The sequence below is a fragment of the Rosa rugosa genome, chromosome 6, assembly GCF_958449725.1.
Source record: "Rosa rugosa chromosome 6, drRosRugo1.1, whole genome shotgun sequence".
In the NCBI taxonomy this organism is placed as follows: Eukaryota; Viridiplantae; Streptophyta; class Magnoliopsida; order Rosales; family Rosaceae; genus Rosa; species Rosa rugosa.
In genome coordinates this window covers 12,600,239-12,623,238 of record NC_084825.1, presented here as the reverse complement: position 1 = coordinate 12,623,238, position 23,000 = coordinate 12,600,239, and the positions used below count along the sequence as shown (strand labels likewise).

The window sequence follows — 23,000 nt, the reverse complement described above, 5'->3', positions numbered from 1 at the left end:
GGCTTAATTCATTAGTTCATTGGCAATTGAATAATGATCTATTATATACTGCTAGTGGTGGTGGGTTTCATCGTGCTGGAAATAGAGATATGTAGTGATGAAGTAAATGAGAAATGGTGATTTTCAATTGATGGCCAGATCCATCTCTAAATGGGTTTCAAATGAGTTTCAAATGAATTTAATATGAATTCTCATATTGTTAGACGGATAAAGAAATAGTTGTACTATTATATATACAGTCTCCCAGATTTGATGTAATTTCTTTGTGATATTCTCTAGATTTCTTTGCTCTTTTAATTCTGCAGATGTGGTTGTTTTGTTTGAGGAAGGACGGTAGCAGATTTGGTTGTTTGGTGAATCACGTTCTTCTTTTTTGCTGATTAATTAGTTTTCTAGATAAAATCAATGAAATTTGCTGAAAATTATTAAATTGAATGTCATGACACGTAAGATGTCAACTCAGACGCCATGTCATTTGGTATTGCTTTTTGGTATCATTTTTTTGGTGTTTGTAGCATTGCTCTTTAAAAAAATCAGCTTTTGTTCAAAATTTTAGATTTTATTATATTTGGTAAATAAATAAAAAACAGCTTTAATTAAAAGTTATAGGTCACTGGCAGCAGATTTTAGAAGCAGCCTAGAGGTTGCTTTTAGAAATTGCTGTGGATTAAAACACACTCTGCAGTTGTTTTATGTACTGACAACACTTTTAAAAATATTATTTACCAAACACGAATTTGCTTTAATTCACAGCTGATTATTCTCACAACACAGCAGCAGCAGTTTTTTTTTTTTTTAAATCACAGCAATCCCAAACTAGCCCGAAGTTGAATTGGAAGAGATTTGGAAGAAATTGCTGAATGGATGAGCGGAAATGACTTGGCTTTATGGGTTTGGGTTTGACTCGTCCACGTTTTGCAAACGGGAATCTCTCTCTTCGCTTATAGCCACCGTACACGCGTCCCTTTCATTATTTTCCTTTGCTTTTTTTAATTTGTCCGTATTATTTACTTATTTTCCTTTGCTTAACCAATAAACCTTTTTTTTTAGACCCCAAAAAAATAAATAAATAGACCTTGTTAACCATTGGATAGTTTTGAGTTGGTAAGAGTTTTTAGGTGTCGGGTTCAAATATTATCGATACTGATTGAAGTTAAATCTTAGTTTATTGTTGGAATCCTGCAGTTGCTGACTGAAGTTAAATCTTAATTTATTTCTGGTGATCAGGAGCAGTTCGAATTTCGCCGATGCTAATTGCAGTTAAGTGATGAAGGCGATTCGAAACCCGTCGACGTTGATTGAAGTTAAGTGATCAGGACGGTTCGAATCTTGCCGACGCTTATTGAAGTTAAATCTCAATCTATTCTTTGTGACCAATGTGGTTTGAATCCTACCAACAATCCTAATTTATTCTTACTTATCAGAATGGAGGAAATCGTTCTGACATGAGCCCGGCACTGATTTCAGTACCCCCAAAAAAAACAAAAAACAAAATAAATTAGGGGTAATATTCGGAAAGTAGAGGATAATTTTATAAATACTGGGTCAGTTTAGATTTTTGCTGGTTCAGTCAGAAAGACCCAATAAAATAACCTGTAAACCTTCTGGGCAAAACGTAGTCGTTCTCCCTTATTCATTTTCTCTCGATCGTTTCCTTTCTCACAATCTCTCTCAATGTCTAGGGTTTAGGGTTTAAAGATCGAGGCTTTGACCAGGAGACCCAGAATCTCAATCACCCCAAAGCGCGACGCAAGATTTCAACTTGTTCCAAGGTCTCATTTCTAATCCCAGGCTCTGATTATTGATGTTCTTCATGTTTTGGGGATAGTTGATTGATATTAGTCAGCAACTGAGGGTTAATTAGGGTTTTGTTTGCATACTAACACTGGTATGACGTAATGGTGTGAGAATGTATTATATGGGTATATATATAACTCATTGTATTGTAGAGTCTGTAGAAAAGAGGTACCCTGCACTCATTTCACTGAATTATGAGAGAAAAAATGAAGCTTAACAAAGGGAACATTACTATATACAATTAGGCTCTGAGAAACCAGTGTCGACTGTCTGTTGCCGTCAAGTGAAGTAATCTTATTCAAAATTTCTTTAATGTGATGTACAAATTGAGTTCCTTTTTTTTTTTTTTCTTTTCCTTTCGTTCAATGCACTAATCACCAGTTTATCACATGGAAATGCAATCCCGTGTTGTTTTGCACTCCGTTTGTACTGCTATTTTAGATATGATTTGGGAATTTTTCGATAGGGAAAACTGTAAGTTGCAACTTCTGAAATAGATGCCCGGTTGCTTTATGATTACAGTGAAGAGATATTCTCGGCTTTAGGAGAGGATGTTTCATCTTGGTACCCATCAAACTTCTATAGCTCAGTATTTCACTAGTTCAATGTTCTAATGTGTATGGTAGTATAGATCTTTTTGCTATTGATGTTGGTGTAAAGTTTCCATCTCTTTTTGCCTTGATCCTGTCTTATTTGAGAGAGAATGGCTTCCCAAGATTTTGAGAACTTGGTAGGCTATATGAAAATCTCTCAAGATAAATAACTTCATTCTGTACTAGATATTGTACACTGATTTTTCTGGTGTAAGTGGGAGGAACGATAAAAGAAGAGCTTTCAGTTTCTGAACCGTCTTGCAGCTATATAAAGTATTTACTAAAAGTATATATTAAGTGAATCACACCCTGTGGGGGGTAGTGGTTGATTCATGGGACATAGCTAGGAAGTTATCCTCATATGACATGGGAAATCTTATTACCACTCATACTAAGCTTGGAAAATATGGAGAAGTGGATTGACCTGATTGGAGCATATGATAGATTTCTTTTCATTATTCTGTATAAGAACAGTAACAATCCCTTTAACTCTTGTTGTTTAAGAAACAAATATGCAAGGATTAAGTGCAGTTCATTGTTGTAGTCAGTGGCGGAGCAAGGAAACCATATCTGGGATTGCTTAGAATATGTAACTAGGCACAATGATTGATGAAGCAGAAAACTGAGTTTACAGATCCAAAATTTTGAATTATATCTGATTGATACACTGAGGTGGAGTAGTGATATTGATTTTAACTATAAAGACTAATAGAAGATAAGTACTTTAATTAGGAAGGATGCATGGACCGGAATAAAAAAATCTGAAGGTGGGATTGCATATATACATATTAAATAAACTAATTTCCAGGGTCTCAGCTGCGGTGTGCAGCTGCATACTCTAGTGCACATCTGCCTCTGCCCCTGGTTGTAGTATATCATATTTGGCCTTGTTTTATACTTTCTATGGCCAACTGGCTTTATCACTTGGAAGCATAAAATCAGTTCCTGATTTTATGGACTGATTCGTATTGTGTTATCATCATGATAGGCCACCTTTTTTTGTAAGGCATTTAAGCACAATAGTTTGGAATAAATTTCTTCTTTGTTGGCTTTTAAGGACATGTTTTTATGAAAGCAGTCTATTTAATAATGTTCAAAGACAGTCATAAAAAAAAAAATAAAAAAAAAAAAAAAATTGTCCTCTATTCTTGTTTGAGTATGGTTTGTCTTATTTTGATTTTCTTTTTGACTTTCAGAAAAGTAAATTTTGTTTATTTCATAAGGATGGTTAGCAATTATCCTCGGGAAGTAGAGGATCATGGAAAAAGTCGTCGTCCTCTTCAGAGAGGATGGTTTAGCTTTCCTCTTGCAATTTCTGTACTAGTACTTTTATTCATCCTTGTACATTGAGCGTACTCATATGCCTGACAGGCATGCATGTGTGTGTTGTTTTCTGGGAGAATGTTCTCAATTGCGTTTTCTTGCTTGCAGAGCTGAAGAAAGCCCAGACAATAGAGAAACATGCCACATAGAACTCGACCTATGACTGCACTTTTGGTGTTTACTGGACTGAATGCTATCTTAGTTTCAACCATTACTACTGTCTATGATTTTGTCTGCTTTCTTCCTTTTTGGGAAAGACGGGTATGCTTTCTTGTTATGATTTGTTTAAAAATCTTGTTCTTTTATTTATTTATTTTCTTGGAAAGCTGGTAATAATAGCAGTAGAAAAATTTCTTTAGGTTGAATGGTGACTGGATTGATCGTAAAAAGTATTAGTACATTTTAAATAGGATACAACTCAAAACGAAGTTTGACAAAATGTGTGATACTTTTTTACTGTATGTGTATGAAGTTATGATACTGATTGAAACATTAAATGTTGGTCTTACTGGTGGTGATACATATAAATCTGTTGCTTGTACCTTTCTCATGTCATAATTAGTTCATAATTAGCATTATTACTTGGAAATGGTAAGATTTTCAGTTCAGTGATTGCACAATCTTTTTACCTATACCTGTATTTATAGATGGGGTTCTATTATGTTGTACACACCAGAAAATATGCTTAAGCTTATTGAAATTTCTACACAAGGTGTGTAAAGATAGGACTGACATTAGGCTAGTTGTCACTTAGGCTCTAAGCATCTATGAAATCATACAAAACTTTAACGAGTTTTAAATATTTAATTCATCTTAGGTGTTCTGCTTTTTCCTTCATATCAATAGTAAAACAAAGTTGTGAAAAAGAAGTAACGAGAGGGAATGCTTTGACTGTCAGAAAGTTCTTGTCTCACCAACTTGGATTGCATATTTCAAATTTTAATGATATCCGGCCGGAAGGAAGGTTGTAGAAAACACTGTAAATGCAAAAAGGTTGAATTGGTGAAGTCCACTTGGCCGAGCAATGTTGCTCACAGAATGATGCAGGACAAGTAGTAAAAGAACTGCAGAACTAGGGTTTATTTGCAGCAGTCTCGATTGTTAGAAAGGAAAGGGAGAAACTTAGGAAGAAAAGGGATAGAACTACTAGCATCACACCAGTAGGGTTTCTAGGCATCACACCCAGAGAATGTTGTAAATTTGGCTCTTTGATATGCCTAAATTGATTAGGATTCAAGACAAAACCAGATGGGTAAATGAAGATTAGTGCGCACAAGAATTCTTCTAGTATCCTAATGGGTTTTGGAATAGGAAGAGTTATTCCTATTGATTTAGACCTGGAAAGTAAGTTCTATTCTAGTTAGGAATAGGAAAGCTAGCTCTCTTTCCTTGTTCTAATAGTTTTAGGAATCCTAATGTGACATATGTATGTAACCAGCACCTATAATCTATAAATAGGGCTGCAGGGAGGTCATATAATGTGTCCTCAGATCAGAGAAGAGATCAAAGAGAGATCTCAGAGAGTTCTCAGCTACATATAAACACAGGGGCAGGGAGAGCCAAGGGTGATAGAGAGATCTAGCAAAGGGGTTGGGGATTAGCATAGGGATTTCAATAAATACTTGTAATCAAGTTGTTATCTCCATAGTGCTAGTGATTCTCAAGAGAGATCACACAGAGGACGTAGGCAAAGTTTTTGTCGAACCTCTATAAAATTCTGTGTTGGTGTGCTGTGGTTTGTCTTGCTGTGATATTTTGCATCATCATCCTATTACTGTTTGCAGTCATAAGTCTATAAAGAGAAACAAGGTTCTGGGTAAAAGGTGCATATTTACTACAAAGTGGTATCAGAGCTTAGGCTCAAGGTGTTTCTAAGATGGCAGATGACAAGGCAAACGCAGGCAGCAATGTGATGCCCATTATGTTGAATGGGAAGGATAACTTCACATTATGGCAGAAGAAGATGAAAAGTGTCCTGATTCTACAAGGTCTGTACGAGGCTATTCTCGGGATAGAGAATAAGGCAGCTGATATGGCAGACAAGGTGTGGCAGAAGATGGACAAGAAGGTAAAGAGCTTTATAGAGCTACATCTTGCTGATCATGTATTGGTTAATGTATTGGCTAGTGCATGTGAGAATATGAACAACAAAGAGACCTGGGATTATCTCAAGAAGGTTTATGCGGGTAAGGTTCATATTGGTGAGAATATGGACAGCAGTAAGACATTGGACAATGTCAAAGAGGTTGACGCGGATAAACTCTTCTTGAAAGACGAACTCTATAGTCTTCGGATGGAAGAAGGCGGGGATCTGCAGGATCATCTGAATAAATTTCAGATTTGTGTTGCCAATTTATCAAAGGTGGATGTGAGATATAAAAATGAGGAGAAAGCACTTATGCTGCTAAGATCTATACCAGCTTCATTCGAGCACTTCATCACCAGACTCGTTTCCGGTAAGGATTCTCTCAAGTACGATGAGATTATCAAAGCTATTCAATCTTATTTTAAGATGAGTAGGGAGACCGAAAGCTCCCAAGAAGGAGGCCTTCATGTCAAGGGCAAGGAGACAGGTCAGTTGACGAGTAAGAAGGATAAATCTGGTAACAAGGGTACATCAAAATCCAAGGAAAAATACAAGAAAGGTTGCTTCAAATGTGGTGCTGCCGACCACTTGAAAAGAAACTGCAAAGAAGGGAAGATGAAAGCAAAAGCGATGGCAGGGAGTTCAAGCACAGCCAATGTAGTCATCAGACAAGATAAAGATGACGGTGAACTCCTTGTGGTAACATCCAGCTCCAATGCTTTCAGAAATTGGATTTTGGATACCGGTTGTACATTCCACATGTGTGCAATCCGAGAATGGTTCGACACATATGAGGAGAGTAGCAGCGGAGAGGTTTTTAGGGGAGATGACTCCTCGTGTAGGATCGTAGGTATTGGATCAGTGAAAATCAGAATGCATGACGGAGTTGTTAGAACGCTGGAGAATGTAAGATATATTCCTAAGTTAAGGAAGAACTTGATATCTTTGGGTACTTTGGACAAGGCCGGATATAGGTATCGCTTTGAAGAAGGAAGACTCAAAGTTCTCAAGGGATCACTTGTTGTGATGAAGGGCGACATTCAATCTAACAACTTATACAAGCTTCAAGGGACTACAATAATAGGTGGAGTTGCAATGTCTACTGAGGTAAAAGACAAGACTGAGCTATGGCATCATCGCCTTGGGCACATGAGTCAAAAAGGAATGCAGGAACTCCACAAGAAATGTAAGCTAGAAGGTGTCAGTGTTTGCAAACTGAATTTCTACGAGGATTGTACTATTGGGAAGCAGAAAGTGGCATTCAAGTTAGCAAATTGTGAGAACAAAAGCAAAGGATTGCTGGATTATATTCACTCAGATGTATGGGGCCCGACACCAGTAAGGTCTATGGGAGGCTTCAAGTACTTTGTTACTTTTTTAGATGATTTTTCGAGGAAGATTTGGGTCTATTTTATGAAGGAGAAATCCGAGGTTTTCATCAAGTTCAAGGAGTGGAAAACAGAAGTAGAAAATCTAATAGGCAGAAAAATCAAGTACTTGAGAAGTAACGGTGGCAGTGAATATAGAATGAAAAGGTTCTTACAATTTTGCAAGGATGAAGGAATCACGAGACACTTCACGGTGAAAGAGAATCTCCAACAAAACGGAGCTGCTAGAAGGATGAATAAAACTCTCTTGGAGAGAGAAAGAAGCATGCGGCTGCATGCAGGATTACCAGACACGTTTTGGGCAGATGCAGTTAACCATGCGTGTTACTTGGTTAATCGGTCACCATCAAAAGTCTTGGACTTCAAGTGTGCAGAGGAGGTATGGTCTGGAGAACCAGTTGACTACTCTAACTTAAGGGTGTTTGGTAGTAGTGCATATGCTCATATTTCCGACAATGAGCAAACCAAACTCAAGCCAAAGTCACGCAAGTGCATATTTCTCGGTGTTGAGAAAGGAGTAAAGGGCTACAAGTTATGGGATATTGTCAGCAAGAAAAGGGTTCTAAGTAGACATGTCTTTTTTGATGAGGAGACAATGCCGTTCGATGAAGTCAAGACAAGTGAGGTGAAGAAGAAGACTGATGTTGTAGAGAAAGCAACCGAAATTCCTCTAACCAAAGGGATCATGGAAGAAACTCCAGCTCAGGTGGAGCAAATTGAGCAGGTGGAGTATGATAAAGGGGTTATCGAGGAAGAAGTCTTAGAGCAACAATATCAGTCATTAATACAAGCTCAAGTGGAGCAATTAGCACTACGAACCTACGACTCAGTTCGTCAGTCACTTGGGCAGGAGTTCCAGAGAAGCATAGCATTGGACAAGTATGCTCTAAGTTTCAGTCCAAGAGATCCAACCACGTATCAGGAAGCTATTGCAAATGATGTACAAGAAAGTTGGATGGGAGCTATGTTAGAACAGATGAAGAAGTCCATACAGAAGGACTTAGTTCAGGAGTCGATTCCTAAGCCCAAAGAAAGAAATCAGGTTGGCTGTAAGTGGGTTTATAGGAAAACGGAAGGAATGCATGATAAGGAAGCCATGAGATTCAAAGCTCGGGTATTGGCCAAGGAGTATTCGCAGAAAGTAAAGGTCAATTTTAACCAAATCTCACCAGCGGACAATTGCGTTTATCATCATGTGTTCAAGGATAGTATGGTTTTACTATTGCTATTTTATTTAGGTGACGTGTTGATTACATGTCAGGATATGTCTAGAATTTCGAAGTTAAAGGCACAACTAGGGAAGGAATTCGACATAAAGGATCTAGAAGCTGCACAACAGATCCTAGGAGTGAAGATAAGGAGGGACAGAGAAGCGGGAAAAATATGGCTGTTATATGAACCCATGTCTACTCCACCAGTAGCACACTTCCAGTTGAGTGTGCAGAGATCATCTACGAAGGAGTTAGATGAGATGATGAATGTGTCTTATGCAAGAGTAGTGGGATGTCTTATGTACGCTAGAATCTGCACAAGACCAGGTTTTTATGTCCAAGTATATGGCGAATCAGGGTAGACGACACTGGCAAGCAGTGAAGTGGATTCTGTATCACTTGAGAGACACCAAGGAGCATGGATTTGTGTTTGAAAGACAACAAGAACAAGCATGCATTGCTGGTCCTAAGGGTTCAGATTTGGCAGGAGACATAGACAAGACAAGACCTGCAACAAGTTATGTTTTTACTTGTGGTGAAGGTTTAGTGAGCTGTAGAGCAACTATGGAATCAGCTACGACGTTGTCTACCACTGAAGTAGATTGCATGGCACTAACAGAAGCTTCCGCAGAGGCATTATGGCTTAATGGATTGATGAGTGAGTTTGGAATTCAACAAGAAGCTGTGGTGAAGAATGGGGTCATCAATTTGACAAGGAATCAAGTGTTTCAAGCAGAGACGAAACACGTTGATGTTCGTGGTCATCGCAGCGAGGGTTGGGTCAACTCAAGGAAGATAACAACTGAGAAAGTTCATTCAAGGGAGAATGTTTCAGATTGTTTGACCAGGACCATTGCCATGGAGGAGTTCAAGTGTTACTTGAACCTGCTCATTCTTACAGCATGTTGAGATTGAGGTGGAGCACCTCCTCACTTGAGGTGCGTTGAGGGAAATAGACTTTTGCCAAGGTGACGGTTCTTGAAGGTTTCAGGATTACTTCAAGAAGTACAAGATATCCTAGAGGTTGCAGCAATCAGTTTGGTATCAACTCACCAAGGTGGAGATTGTTGTGAATTTGGCTCTTTGATATGCCTAAATTGATTAGGATTCAAGACAAAACCAGATGGGTAAATGAAGATTAGTGCGCACAGGAATTCTTCTAGTATCCTAATGGGTTTTGGAATAGGAAGAGTTATTCCTATTGATTTAGACCTGGAAAGTAAGTTCTATTCTAGTTAGGAATATGAAAGCTAGCTCTCTTTCCTTGTTCTAATAGTTTTAGGAATCCTAATGTGACATGTATGTAACCAGCACCTATAATCTATAAATAGGGCTGCAGGGAGGTCATATAATGTGTCCTCAGATCAGAGAAGAGATCAAAGAGAGATCTCAGAGAGTTCTCAGCTACATATAAACACAGGGGCAGGGAGAGCCAAGGGTGATAGAGAGATCTAGCAAAGGGGTTGGGGATTAGCATAGGGATTTCAATAAGTACTTGTAATCAAGTTGTTATCTCCATAGTGCTAGTGATTCTCAAGAGAGATCACACAGAGGACGTAGGCAAAGTTTTTGTCGAACCTCTATAAAATTCTGTGTTGGTGTGCTGTGGTTTGTCTTGCTGTGATATTTTGCATCATCATCCTATTACTGTTTGTAGTCATAAGTCTATAAAGAGAAACAAGGTTCTGGGTAAAAGGTGCATATTTACTACAGAGAACTTAGGCATCACACCTAAGGTTAGCTTGCATCACATAAACCTGGAGAGAAGCAGAAAGCTTTCAATTTTATTAATCTCAATCTGAAAATAAAAGACTACAAAGGCCTCTATATATAGGGAGGCTAAGATAACTCTAGAATAACTAGGAATATCCTTGAAGAATCCTAAAGAAATAATCCTAATAATTATAAGAATCCTAATAATAAAAGCCTAGATTTATTTGAACTACTTTCCAAATCTTGACTTAAAATATTCTGCTTGTATTCTTCATCATTCTCCCCCTGTTGAAAGACTCGACTCCGGCGAGTTAAAGGTGTAGACGCTCCTTCCCAAACCACCAGGCTCTATCTGAAACCATTTAGACATAAGAATGTGAAGAACTTTCCTCTTGGTTGCATCAGGTTTCTTAAGCATCCTCCTCCTGTACATGTCCCTGTCAACTGGCCTCATAGGCTTCAAGACAACCGTTTTCTTGTTAAAGAGAAAAGAATATATATTTTCCTTTCCATGATGGTGCACATCTCGATCAGATAACCAAGGTCTTCCAAGAAGGATATGCGCTGCCTTGTATGGTTGCGGGTGTGGCTGCACGTGAAGGTTGAGGCGCTCAACGGTAGAACTTGAGACAGCAGGTGCACTTGAAGCTTGAGTTGTAGGAGGTGCTAGATTGTGTCTAACAACATAACAGAATGAAGTATTTAAGTTTTCGTCTAGATCAGATGGATCATAAGTTCCGTAGTCGAAGGTACTGTCATCCCCACCTTCCTTTTGGTGCTCCATCTCTTCTTTGTCGCCAGTGTTGGTGTCCTGGACTATAGTATCTTCTTCTTTATCTGCCTTCTTAGTTGCGGAAGTTTTCCCACGATCTTCTAACTCTCTGATCCGAGTGTCCATTGATTCAATCCGAGTGTCCATCGATTCAAGTTGCTCAACAATCTTTAGTAACAAAACATCGCGCTGATAACCAGTAAGACGACCGCTGAAGTTTTTCCCTGATCGTGTAGCCATTGGAGCAAACTGGTTTGTTTACAGACAGCGCCAAAATGATGCAGGACAAGTAGCAAAAGAACTGCAATACTAGGGTTTATTTGCAGCAGTCTCGATTGTTAGAAAGGAAAGGGATTATAATAAGAAACTTAGGAAGAAAAGGGATAGAACTACTAGCATCACACCAGTAGGGTTTCTAGGCATCACACCCAGAGAACTTAGGCATCACACCTAAGGTTAGGTTGCATCACACAAACCTGGAGAGAAGCAGAAAGCTTTCAATTTTATTAATCTCAATCTGAAAATAAAAGACTACAAAGGCCTCTATATATAGGGAGGCTAAGATGACTCTAGAATAACTAGGAATATCCTTGAAGAATCCTAAAGAAATAATCCTAATAATTATAAGAATCCTAATAATAAAAGCCTAGATTTATTTGAACTACTTTCCAAATCTTGACTTAAAATATTCTGCTTGTATTCTTCATCACAGAATGTAGTTGCGTCCTTCCATTTTGTGGGATTTTTGCTGGTCCTGTATGCTAAAGGCACCCTTAGTTGTGTAGTCAAGACATAGTATCTAAACCTAAAGGAGCGGTATTTATCTGATTGCGGTAATCGTAGGTGCACTCATCTCCGCTTGCTGTACATTGGTTGTTATGGTTTCACGTAGGAGCTCACTGTTTTGTGTACTCTTCCAATGTATGTAGGTTTCAATGTTCCTTGGCAATTTAATAAGCAATCATAAATACATAGAAGTGATTGAACAAAGAGGCCCACTTTGACAAACAAAAACTAGGGCTCTAATTCATTCACTTTCTCCGAGTTTGTTCTTGTAGTTAAACTAAGGCCTTGTCTTTTAAGATTACATTGTGAGCATTATTAATACAAGAAACAACAATTTGTTAAGAACATATGTATTTCAATCAACTGCAACTCAGATGTTCTGGCATTTTCTGTTAAGAGCACTTGGTTTAAAGTTTTATAGTGATGTTGTTTGTTTTGGCTGATTTTTAACTGCCAGTATATCCTATGCATACCCACTATATATGTAGCACTTTCTCGAACCGAAACCCTCTATTAATCATTCTGGGTTTACCTGTTGGGCATCCACACTTATTGACTAACTCTGAAGTCATGCTGTAGCAACCTTCACTATGCTTTATGTGAAGTCGCAAACTACATACATGTTTATTATCGGATCGGATTGGATTGGTTATGTTATTCAGTTATTGCTAATCCTGCTAATCAATGTGGTGCGTTCAGTCCTTTAATACTCAAATGTGATCCATAATTTAATATATCCAACTAAAACCACTTTAGATAATATTGGATTGCATCTGATAGTTTTTCTTGTAGATTTTCTTTTACATCCTTACATCTTGTATCCTTGTGGTTTTCTTCTTTCAGAGGAAACGACTTCGTCAGGAACGTGAACATACTTTATTAAAGAGTTTGGAATCAAGATAGAAGTATTGATTAATCTTTTTATTTTTATTTTTTTTAACTCTCTTATACTTGTTGCAGTTGAGGTTTTTGATGTATTCTTAACTTTCTTAGATCTTAGTATAGAAAGATACAATGAGTAATGAAAGTTTTGCTTTTGCAATTGAGACATGAGATGTTCTCTTGTTTTATGATGTTTCTTTTTAGCATAGTGTATGTTAAATTAGACCCTTACATTGTTACAGTTCATGCTCTTAATCAAAGAAATTACGTTATTTAGGCATTTGAACAGAATATTTAAAGGTTGGTTTCTTTCCAATTGTTGGGTTGATGCTATGCCCGCAATCTTATTGGAGAAAGTTCTGCTTCCGAGGATCATAAGAACTCGCTAGCTGATTGGAAATTTCCATTGTGTTGATGTTTGCGTCAACTGCCGTCAACACTATTATGATCTAAAATCACTAAGAATCTGTTGCGACTCGCTGTAAATTGATGCTCGCAAGTGTTTTCTGACTTTCTCAGTGGGGTTTCAGAAGTATCGTTTATTATTTAGGTTGTCATTAAATTTCAAATGCCTGATTTTATTTGCCCCAATACAAATGTGTAAATGAGATATGCAAAGAAGCTTTGTGGATACACTGAAACATAGTCTACAGAATTATGTTAGTCTGCGTTTTTCACGACCGAAGACTAACTCAAGACACTAGAGATTAATGAGATATGTCACTTGGTCCTGGGTAGTTGAGAGTTGAGAGTTGAGACTAATCCATAAAAGCTGAGCTGAAGTCAAGCTCATTGAATCTTTTGCCCTCAAATTAAATGAACCGCGTGCAGTATACTACAAGTTATCAATGGGAACTTGACCCCCTTCCAGTAGTCTACAAGTCATCACTTTTCCTTTCCGTATATGTTGACTAGTACATGAACATTTACTTATATCATCTCTGCTTGTGTTGATTAGTAGATGAAGGCATAAAGCTAGATATTTCTCCCCGTCTGTGTATCTTCCCATAATCACAGGAAGGCTACCCATGCCAGCACGACTGGTCCTTCTACTTGGTTTGTGCACTGTAGCTTCCCACGCTAAGGATGATCATCCCTGTGAGCCTTCTTCCTGCGGCGACATCCACAGCATACGTTTCCCTTTCCGACTCAATGATGATCCAAAGAAGTGCGGTGACCGAAGGTATTCCTTGTCTTGTGGAAACAATGTCACTGTATTACAATTGTATTCAGGAAAATACTATGTGCTTGCCATCAATTATGAAAACGCCACAATCCGAGTTGTGGATGCCAATTTTCGTAAGGATAACTGCTCTTCACTCCCTCATTATTCGTTGGCCAGATATAACTTCAGCAGTCATTATTTCCTTAACATCGGAAACTGTCAAAGCCTATAATCAGGATCCATATAGCACGTTTCAATCTAGACAAAATCAGTTCGATCGGGAACTGTCAAAGCCTATAATCTTCATGACCTGTGAAACTCGGCCGGTGAAGTCGTATCTCTATATGGATACTGCTCCTTGCATTAATGCAAGGAGTGGGCATTCTTTTGTTATCACTGGAGGCTCAAGTGTCTCGGATTTGTGGGATTCATGTCGCATAGAGCTGATGGTCTTGACATCATCGTCGATTGGGACTAAGCACATGAACAGTTCCTACATAGACATCCACAACGAGCTGCTCTATGGTTTTGAACTTTCATGGTTCCAGATATACAAATCAGCTACCAGTATTGATTGCTATGTCCACACTGATGCCAACAAAGTTGATTGTGGTAAGGAACATCAAAGATTCTGTTCTTCAAGCTATACCACAATTATTTATTTTCAGTTTACTTTTTCTCATTTACAAGATTCAGAGTTGATAACTTGATATTTATATATTTGTGATGCAGAAGTCAAGGTCGGAGTGTTTTACTATATCGATTTTGCAGTTCTACGTACAATGGCAGGTACGTTTTATCCTTAATTTATTTTTCTAAAAATAACCTTGATTATATATTTAATTTGAGTAAACTTCATTCTTTTAAAGCGATAAAAAGTCATAAACCGTTGAATTGATCTCTATTGTAATTCTAGCACGGACTAAATTATTTTCCTTTTACAGTGTGGATTGCAGCAAGACATATAGTCGGAATTCCATGTGTGGTTGTGTTTTTAATCTTGAAGTTGAAAAGACGACATTTGTCAATGTACTGTTGAAGGATGTCGACATAATGTGTGCCTCCTCAAACTAGGGTTGAGTTGTAATAGGAATGTGTTCTAGGTATTCAATTGTATTCGGATTCTATTCCCTTTTGTGTACCTTGTAACTCCCTATATAAAGGGCTCCTATTATCAATAATAAACACACAATTACAATTCTCCTACAACACGTTATCAGCACGAGTTCTAACCCTAGCCTAAAGAAAAAACCCTAAAAACTCTCTCTCATAAAAATCTGCCGCAGCCCTCCCTTGCCCACACAAAAAACCCTAAATCACCAAAACTGCCGAAAACCCTCCTGCAGCCCCTGCCTCCTAGCGCAACCTCCTACAGCCTCCCCACTGCTGCCAAACTGCTGCAGAAACTGCTGCTTGCTGTTGTCCAAACTGCTGCAGAAACTGCTGCCGAACCTGCTGCAGAAACTGCTGCCAAACCTGCTGCAGAAACTGCTGCTTGCTGCTGTCCAAACTACTGCAGAAACTGCTGCTTGTTGCTGTCCAAACTACTGCAGAAACTGCTACTTGCTGCTGTCCAAACTGCTGCAGAAACTGCTGCCGAACCTGCTGCTTGCTGCTGTCCAAACTGCTGCAGAAACTGCTGCCACTTGTTGTTGCTGCTGCCCCAACACGCCTGCTCCAACACGCGCGTGTTCTCAAGCCCAGAACCATCACGTAAGTTTTTGTAATTAAAGTTGCTGCTTTCATGTATTTTAAATTCTCTTATTTTCTGTAGAATTTTGGAATATATGAATATATGAACATGTGTGGTTTTGAGTATTTAATAAGCGGAATTGTGGGGATTCACGCTTAACGAACTAAGAGCGTTCGTATGAACTAAGAGTGTTCATAATGCTTGGACTAAGAGCGTCCGTAAGCATCAAATTGTGACCATATTAAAACATCATTGTTTGGTCTAATCCAAAAGAGATTCTTGGAAATTGATTTCTTGGTAGCATAGCTCGGAAATCTTATTATTTTAGTTTTCGTGGAAGTTTAGCTCCGAAACTAATATATCTTCTTTTCTTATTTTCAGGATGTCGAATGAACCTAGACTCGACTTCCCCATGCTTGACTCAACAGGCTCGGATTACCATAGCTGGGTAACCGATGTTGAGAACCATCTCACTTCAAAGGGAATATTACCCATAATCCAGGCACCTAACCCGGATCTTGTGTTCGTCCGAACACCTACAAAGCATGCTCAAGCAGTTATCTTGATGCGACGTCATATGGACAAAGCACTCAGATTGGAGTATATGTCGATCAAGGATGCAAGAGAGCTATGGGTAGCGCTAGAAGAGCGCTTTGGCAATGTCCAAGATTCCCTCCTCCCTGACTTGAAGGTTCAATGGAACAATCTGCACTTTGCTTACTTCAAGTCTGTTGCTGAATACAATTCAGAAGCTCTTCGCTTACAATCCATGTTGAGATTTTGTGGACAACCTGTCACAGAGCAAGAGCTAATTGAGAAAACTCTCTCCACCTTCCCTGTTTCAGCCATTGTGGTATCAAAGCAGTATCGTACTGAGGTCAATGCTGGACGGATCACGAGGTTTCATCAGCTTATCAATATCATATATGTAGTTGAGAAACATGATAACATACTCGTGAGGAATTATAATTCAAGGCCCATAGGAACCAAGAGCGTTCATGAGGCGAATTATAATGCACCCAAAAGAGGGCGCAAGGAGCAGAACCCTAATAAGGGACATGAGGGACGTATGGATCCATATAACCGCCCTAACAAGGAAGGAAACCGCAAGTTTGGTACGGATACACGTGGTGGCAAAGCCACACGTGGGAGAGGTGGACATGGCGCCATTAGTCGTGGTGGTGGCGCCAACCCTCCTAGGGAGCGTCCACAACGTGCACCTCAATTGAAGGGAGGCAACCACAATGACGTATGTCATCGATGTGGATCAAGTGAGCATTGGTTCAAGCAATGCAAGGCAAGAGCCCAACTAACTGCACGCTACAAGGAGTATAGAGACCTAAGGGAGCAAGAAGTGTACCTTACAGAAGAAGAAGAAGAAGATGGTGTAGATGTCGATCTCACCATAGAGGACTTCAAAGCTGAAGATGATTTGCACAAGGATGCCGCAGACTTTGATTAGAATAGTCATTTTATTTTCCAAGAAATATGTAATGGCAATATGCCTTAGTCAATAAATGGCAATTGCATTAACTCTTTCTCATGTGGCGCATCCAATGAAGTATGATGTCTAGGAAAGTAATTGAGATGTGGTACTTAAGAGAGCCTCGCTCCACCAACATCTCTCTCTACTTCCCTGGTCATATTTGATTAGAGTTACCAAACGGATTGAGTGACTACGATTTGAAGTTTGATTTTTATTATGGATTAGAATTTGGAAATTTTGATGTAATCATTGGCTATTAATAAAGTGTCGATTCTTTTACTTAATGTCTTGGACATACCTTATTTAATTCGAACTTTATTACATAAGAGCCAATGGTTTTCATGTGGAAACACATTATGAGAATGGACAGAGTTCCTTTGCATTACCTCTAATGACTACGGACATAAACGAGTATTAGAGAAACTTATGTGTCGCTCTAGTGGGTTGTATGCAACCACTATTCGAGTTATTGAATCCAACCATGTCATGAGAGATGACTTATGGGATTCTGACACATATAGGCTTTGGCATGACCGTTTGGGACACCCAAGTCGTGACATGATGATCCGTGTATTAAAAGACTTCACACGGACATCCATTTTTAGAACGAAGAAAAGTAAGAACCAAGAATTGGTTCGAGGAGCTGCACATGCGCCTCATGGCGCCATGATTGTGCAAGACCGGCCACACATGGCCTGCGCCGCCTACCCCCAGCGGCAAATACATGGCATTGACGCCATAAACACCTCTCTCTACTTCTCAAGTCCATTTTGACATTGTGGCTTAACCAAAACCTTCATTGGTTGATTATAAGGCCCATGTTTCGTTCTGTAAAGCCTGTTCTTTAGGATTGAGACCATCCTATGCAAAGGAGATTGAGGAAATAATTCCATTCTTACAAAGAATCTAAGGGAATTTTGTGGATTGGATCAACCAACTTGCGGACCGTATAGATGTTTTTTGGCGTTGGTTGATACGCAAACACGCTGGTCACGTATTGTGCCATTATCCACTCGTAATGCTGCTTATACTACACTCCTAGCACATAACATATGGCTACGGGCTCACTACCCAGATCATCCCATTCAGTCAATTTGACTTGATAATGCTAGAGAGTTTACATCGAAAATTTTCGATGACTATTGCATATCATTGGGTATTGATATCAAGTATCATATTCCCATGTACACACCCAATTGGTCTGGCAGAAAAGCCACCATTAAAAGACTACGATGATAGCCCGGACTTTGGTAATGCGCATCAATATTTCCGCTTGGGTTATGCAATATCGCATGCAGCTATGCTAATTCGTCTACGACTTATAGAAGTCACTCAACTTTTATTTGCGTTACAGCTAGTGACTGGGTTCGAGTCTAATATCTCGTACTTATGCATATTTGAGTGTGCGGTTTATGTGCCAATTGCGCTGCCACAGCGCATCAACATGAGTCATTGCAGCGAATGCATATATATATATTTGTGTTGGACATAGGCCTCCAACTATAAGTCTGCTATGTAGAACCCTTGACAGGCGATCTCTATTTCGCTGGACTTGCGAATTGTCACTTTGATGAGACAGTCTTCCCATCGTTAGGGGGAGATTAGAACGTCAATGCTCAACAGGAACGACAGGAATTGTCGTGGTCTGTCCCCACTATGTCTCATTTTGATCCCATAAAAGTGACGAGATCACATATACCTGCTGCAAACATGCCTGCAAGGATTGATGTCCCCATAAGAGAACATGGTGCCACCCAGAGAAGATGGGTACGTCACCACCACCATGGATGGTGGGATGGTGACACCACAAGGTGGCATAATGGCGTCATAGGCCATGGGTTCCGCTAGAGAGCGTAGGAGACCCATAGGTTCAATGGATTCTCGCCCTAAGAAGAGAGCGAGTTTGGCACAACTTGATCCATTGATCATTGATACTCAAAATCCGTCTCATGATAATATTTTGGATTGTAGTTATGTCCAAGAGACATCGTTGGGGGACGCCTCAATGTTAGAACCAATTCCTGAGAATATAGAGATCTCTACGAACTACACTAGTGTACATGGGGACGTGGAATTGTTGAGAACAATGACATCGAACCTTACTCCGTTGAAGAATGCCAACGTAGAGAAAATTGGCCTAAATGGAAATATGCGATCCAGGTTGAATTGGATTCACTAACGAAAAGGAAGGATTTCGGGCCTGAGATGCCAACACCTCCTAACATAAAACCTGTTGATATTAATAGGTATTCGTTAGATAGCGTGATGAGAAAAGGAGATGATAATCTCACCTTATGGCGCAAGGCTTCTCACAAAACGCCCTGGAATCGACTACGAGAAGACATATTAATTCTCTCGTAATGGATGTCATTGCACTCCACTACCTTGTCAGTTTGGCAGTTTCCGAATAACTGAACATGCAGCTTACGAATGTGGTCACTACGTATCTCTATGGGGATCTAGATACGGAATATAATGAAGGGTCTTGTGTACATCATTTACCCAAATAAAGTGGCTCTTGACCACGGAGCGCGTTTGCAATGAGAGTGAAACGGTCACTAAAGTGACTACTTGATTGGGAAGGGATATAATGAACTATGCCCCTGCGTTTTCATGACAAGTTCTGGATTTGCAATTGTCACGGTTTATGTTGATAAACATAATTGGAACCTTTGAGAGTTAAGGGAAACCGCTGAACACCTGAAATCTGAGTTTGAGATGAAAGACCTTGGGAGACCACGGTTTTGTATACCGTGTCAATAGATGCTTAGGCATTTTGATAAAGTCAAAGATGCACTCCCATGGTCGTCCGTAGTATTGACCCTAAAATGGATCCGTTTCGTCCCAGGGATGATGACGAAGACGTGTTAATAGCAGAAGTGCTTACTTATGTACAATAGGCGCATTATTGTACTTAGCACAATACAAGACCGGACACCTCAATTATTATGAACTTGTTGGCTAGATATAGCCCCGCGCCAACGCAACGCCATTGGATTGGCATAAAGACAATCCTTCGATACTTGAGAGGTACGATTGATATGAGCTTGTTCTATCTCTACAGAGAGAAAAGAAATAAACGGAAGTGTGGGATCGGACTCCACAAGGCAAAACACCACCTTCCGTGCTCCTCCTCCCCTCCATCAAAATGACAACGATGTCTTGATGGGTTTTGCTGATGCAGGGTATCTCTTTGACCCTCACAAAGGTCGCTCCCAAACGGGTTATGTATTTACCATGGGAAGCACAGCGATATCTTGGAGGTCTACAAAACAGATCCTTGTTGCTACTTCCTCAAATCATGCAGAGATTATTAATTGCTCTACATGAAGCCGTGCGAGAATGCATATGGCTAAGATCTGTGATTAGACATATTCGAGGAACTTGTGGTTTGAAGTCTACCACAGATGAACCTACTTGCATTTATGAAGATAATGCAACTTGTATTGAGCAAATGAAATTAAGTTTCATCAAGGGCAACAACACCAAGCATATATCGCCTAAGTTCTTTTACAATCAGCAACAACATTGATCACTTCTAAATATTGAAGTGAATCAAATCCGATCTGAGGATAATGTAGCGGACTTATTTACTAAGTCGTTACCAAAATCCACCTTCGAGAAACAAGTGAAGAGCCTCGGATTGAGAAAGTTATCCGAACTCCCATGATTGTAGCAATTAGGGGGAGATGTCGACATCAGGGGGAGGCATGATGTCTACATGTTCGATCTCGAAGAGTGAAGGACGTGTTGTGCTCTTTTTGTCCTTCGACCAGGGTTATTTTTGTCCCACTGGGTTTTTGTTACCTGGCAAGGTTTTTAACGAGGCAACGATCAAAGCGTCATCACCAAGTTTGAGCGGCACAAGGGGGAGTGTTGAAGGATGTCGACATAATGTGTGCCTCCTCAAACTAGGGTTTAGAGTTGTAATAGGAAAGTGTTCTAGGTATTCAATTGTATTCGGATTCTATTCCCTTTTGTGTACCTTGTAACTCCCTATATAAAGGGCTCCTATTATCAATAATAAACACACAATTACAATTCTCCTACAACATGTACAACGTTATTGAAGAATTCTTACAAAGTCACAACAACCTCATGCCTATATGGTACTCCTACTCCAACATCAAGAAGATGACCAAAGGATTTAAGGATAAATTGGGGGAAGGAGGTTATGGCTCTGTGTATAAAGGAAAACTTCGGAGCGGTCACATTGTTGCTGTTAAGATGTTGGGAAATTCCAAAGCTAATGGGCAAGATTTTATGAATGAAGTTGCTACCATTGGAAGAATTCATCATGTAAATGTGGTGCGACTAATTGGCTATTGTGCTGAGGGATCAAAGCGTGCTCTTATATATGAGTACATGTCAAAAGGGTCTCTTGATAAACACATATTTCCTAAGGAAGGACTCATTTCCTTAAGTTGCAGGGAAGCATTTGAAATTTCACTAGGAGTGGCCCGTGGTATTGATTATCTGCATCAAGGATGTGATATGAAAATTTTGCATTTCGATATCAAGCCACACAACATTCTTCTTGATGAGAAGTTTGTTCCGAAGATTTCAGACTTCGGTCTGGCAAGATTATGCCCCATAGATGATAGCAGTTTAACTTCGGTCTGGAATTGTTTTACAAGAATATTGGAGGTGTGTCGTCGAACAAAGCTGACATCTATAGTTTTGGAATGTTATTGATGGAAATAGCAGGGAAAAGGAAGAACTTGAATGCAAATGCTGCCAATACGAGCCAAATTTACTTTCCTTCTTGGGTGTATGACCAGTTCAATGAAGAAAAGGAGATGGAAATCGAAGATGCCACGGATGAGGAAAAGAAACTGACAAAGAAAATGCTCATGGTAGCATTGTGGTGCATACAAATGAAGCCTTGTGACCGTCCTAATTCGATGAACAAAGTAGTAGAGATGCTTGAAGGAGAAGTTGAATTCATTCAAATGCCTCCAAAGCCTTTCCTAGCTATATCCACAAGACACGCTAGTAGTGGATGATGAAGATGATTCGGAAACAACTTTGTCATCATCACTGCCATTAGAAAATGCAGCTTAAGAGTCAATTAGTTCGATTCGAAATCCAGAAGAAGTGATGTAGCGCCAGTTAATATTTGTATTTACAATGCAGCAGGCATTTCCTATCATGGAGTAATTAGTAAGTGTTCTTCCATGCTCCGCATTTACACTATAGATTTTTTTTTTTTGTCTGAAGCTCTGTATAGTTCATGTACTTTAGATCAGCCATTTTTTGGGATTCCCTATTTTAAACAATGAATGTAGGTGTTGTTGATTATGTGGTGGCTGATGGATTAAAGGGCAGGTTGTGCTGATAAGAAATCATGAGAATTTTTTTTTGGAGTTTTGCAGTTCTTGCTACAAAGCTTCTCATAGGGAAGGTTGTGCTGATTAAAGGGTAGCTAGCTTAGAGCATCTCCAACAGTGATACTTATATTCATAGCTAAAAATAGCTAAAAGTGAAATATAGCTAGTTAACTATTGAGTTATGCTCCAGCAGAGTACCTAAATTCTAAGTTAAATTTAGGTTTTAGTTAAATTCTCTCTCATCTCTAGCTAAATATAGCTAGAAAATTTAGCAAAAGTTAAATTTAACTTTTGTTTAGGTATTCTGCTGGAGTAGAATTTTAGTCTAAAATTAGCTAAATATTCAATTTATTTTGAAATAAGTAGTCTGTTGGAGATGCCCTTAGTTCCTACTTCTTGTTATTGAACATGCTCCGATTGGTATCATATTGGTCAGCAGTTGTTTACACGCTTCGTATTAACCCTATTGTGTTCTTTCTCTACACCTGCACTAACACTTGGAAAAAAAAAAAAAAAGTGCATAAAAAGAAAGCTGTATATACATAAAATCCAGCAATATTGCCCAAGTAAGTTACATATAATCTGATAGAATTTAAACATTAGTTGCTTCCGTTAAAGCAATTCTCTTGGTTATAGCTTGCAGCTTAGCTTCTAGTGAAGCAAGCTTTGCCTCATTATCTCCAATCAATTCATCCTCGGGAAGCTTTGCACCCCTTGTTAGGTACTGCGTCTCCATCTTCATGGCTTCTTCAGAATTTATAGAATTGTAATCAGC

At 39.2% G+C, this 23,000-nt stretch overlaps 1 pseudogene; it reads left to right on the top strand.

Moving 5' to 3' along the window:
• Positions 1–1,553: 1,553 nt before the first annotated feature.
• On the top strand, positions 1,554–22,081 carry LOC133718287 (rust resistance kinase Lr10-like; annotated as a pseudogene).
• The last annotated feature ends 919 nt before the right edge of the window (positions 22,082–23,000 follow it).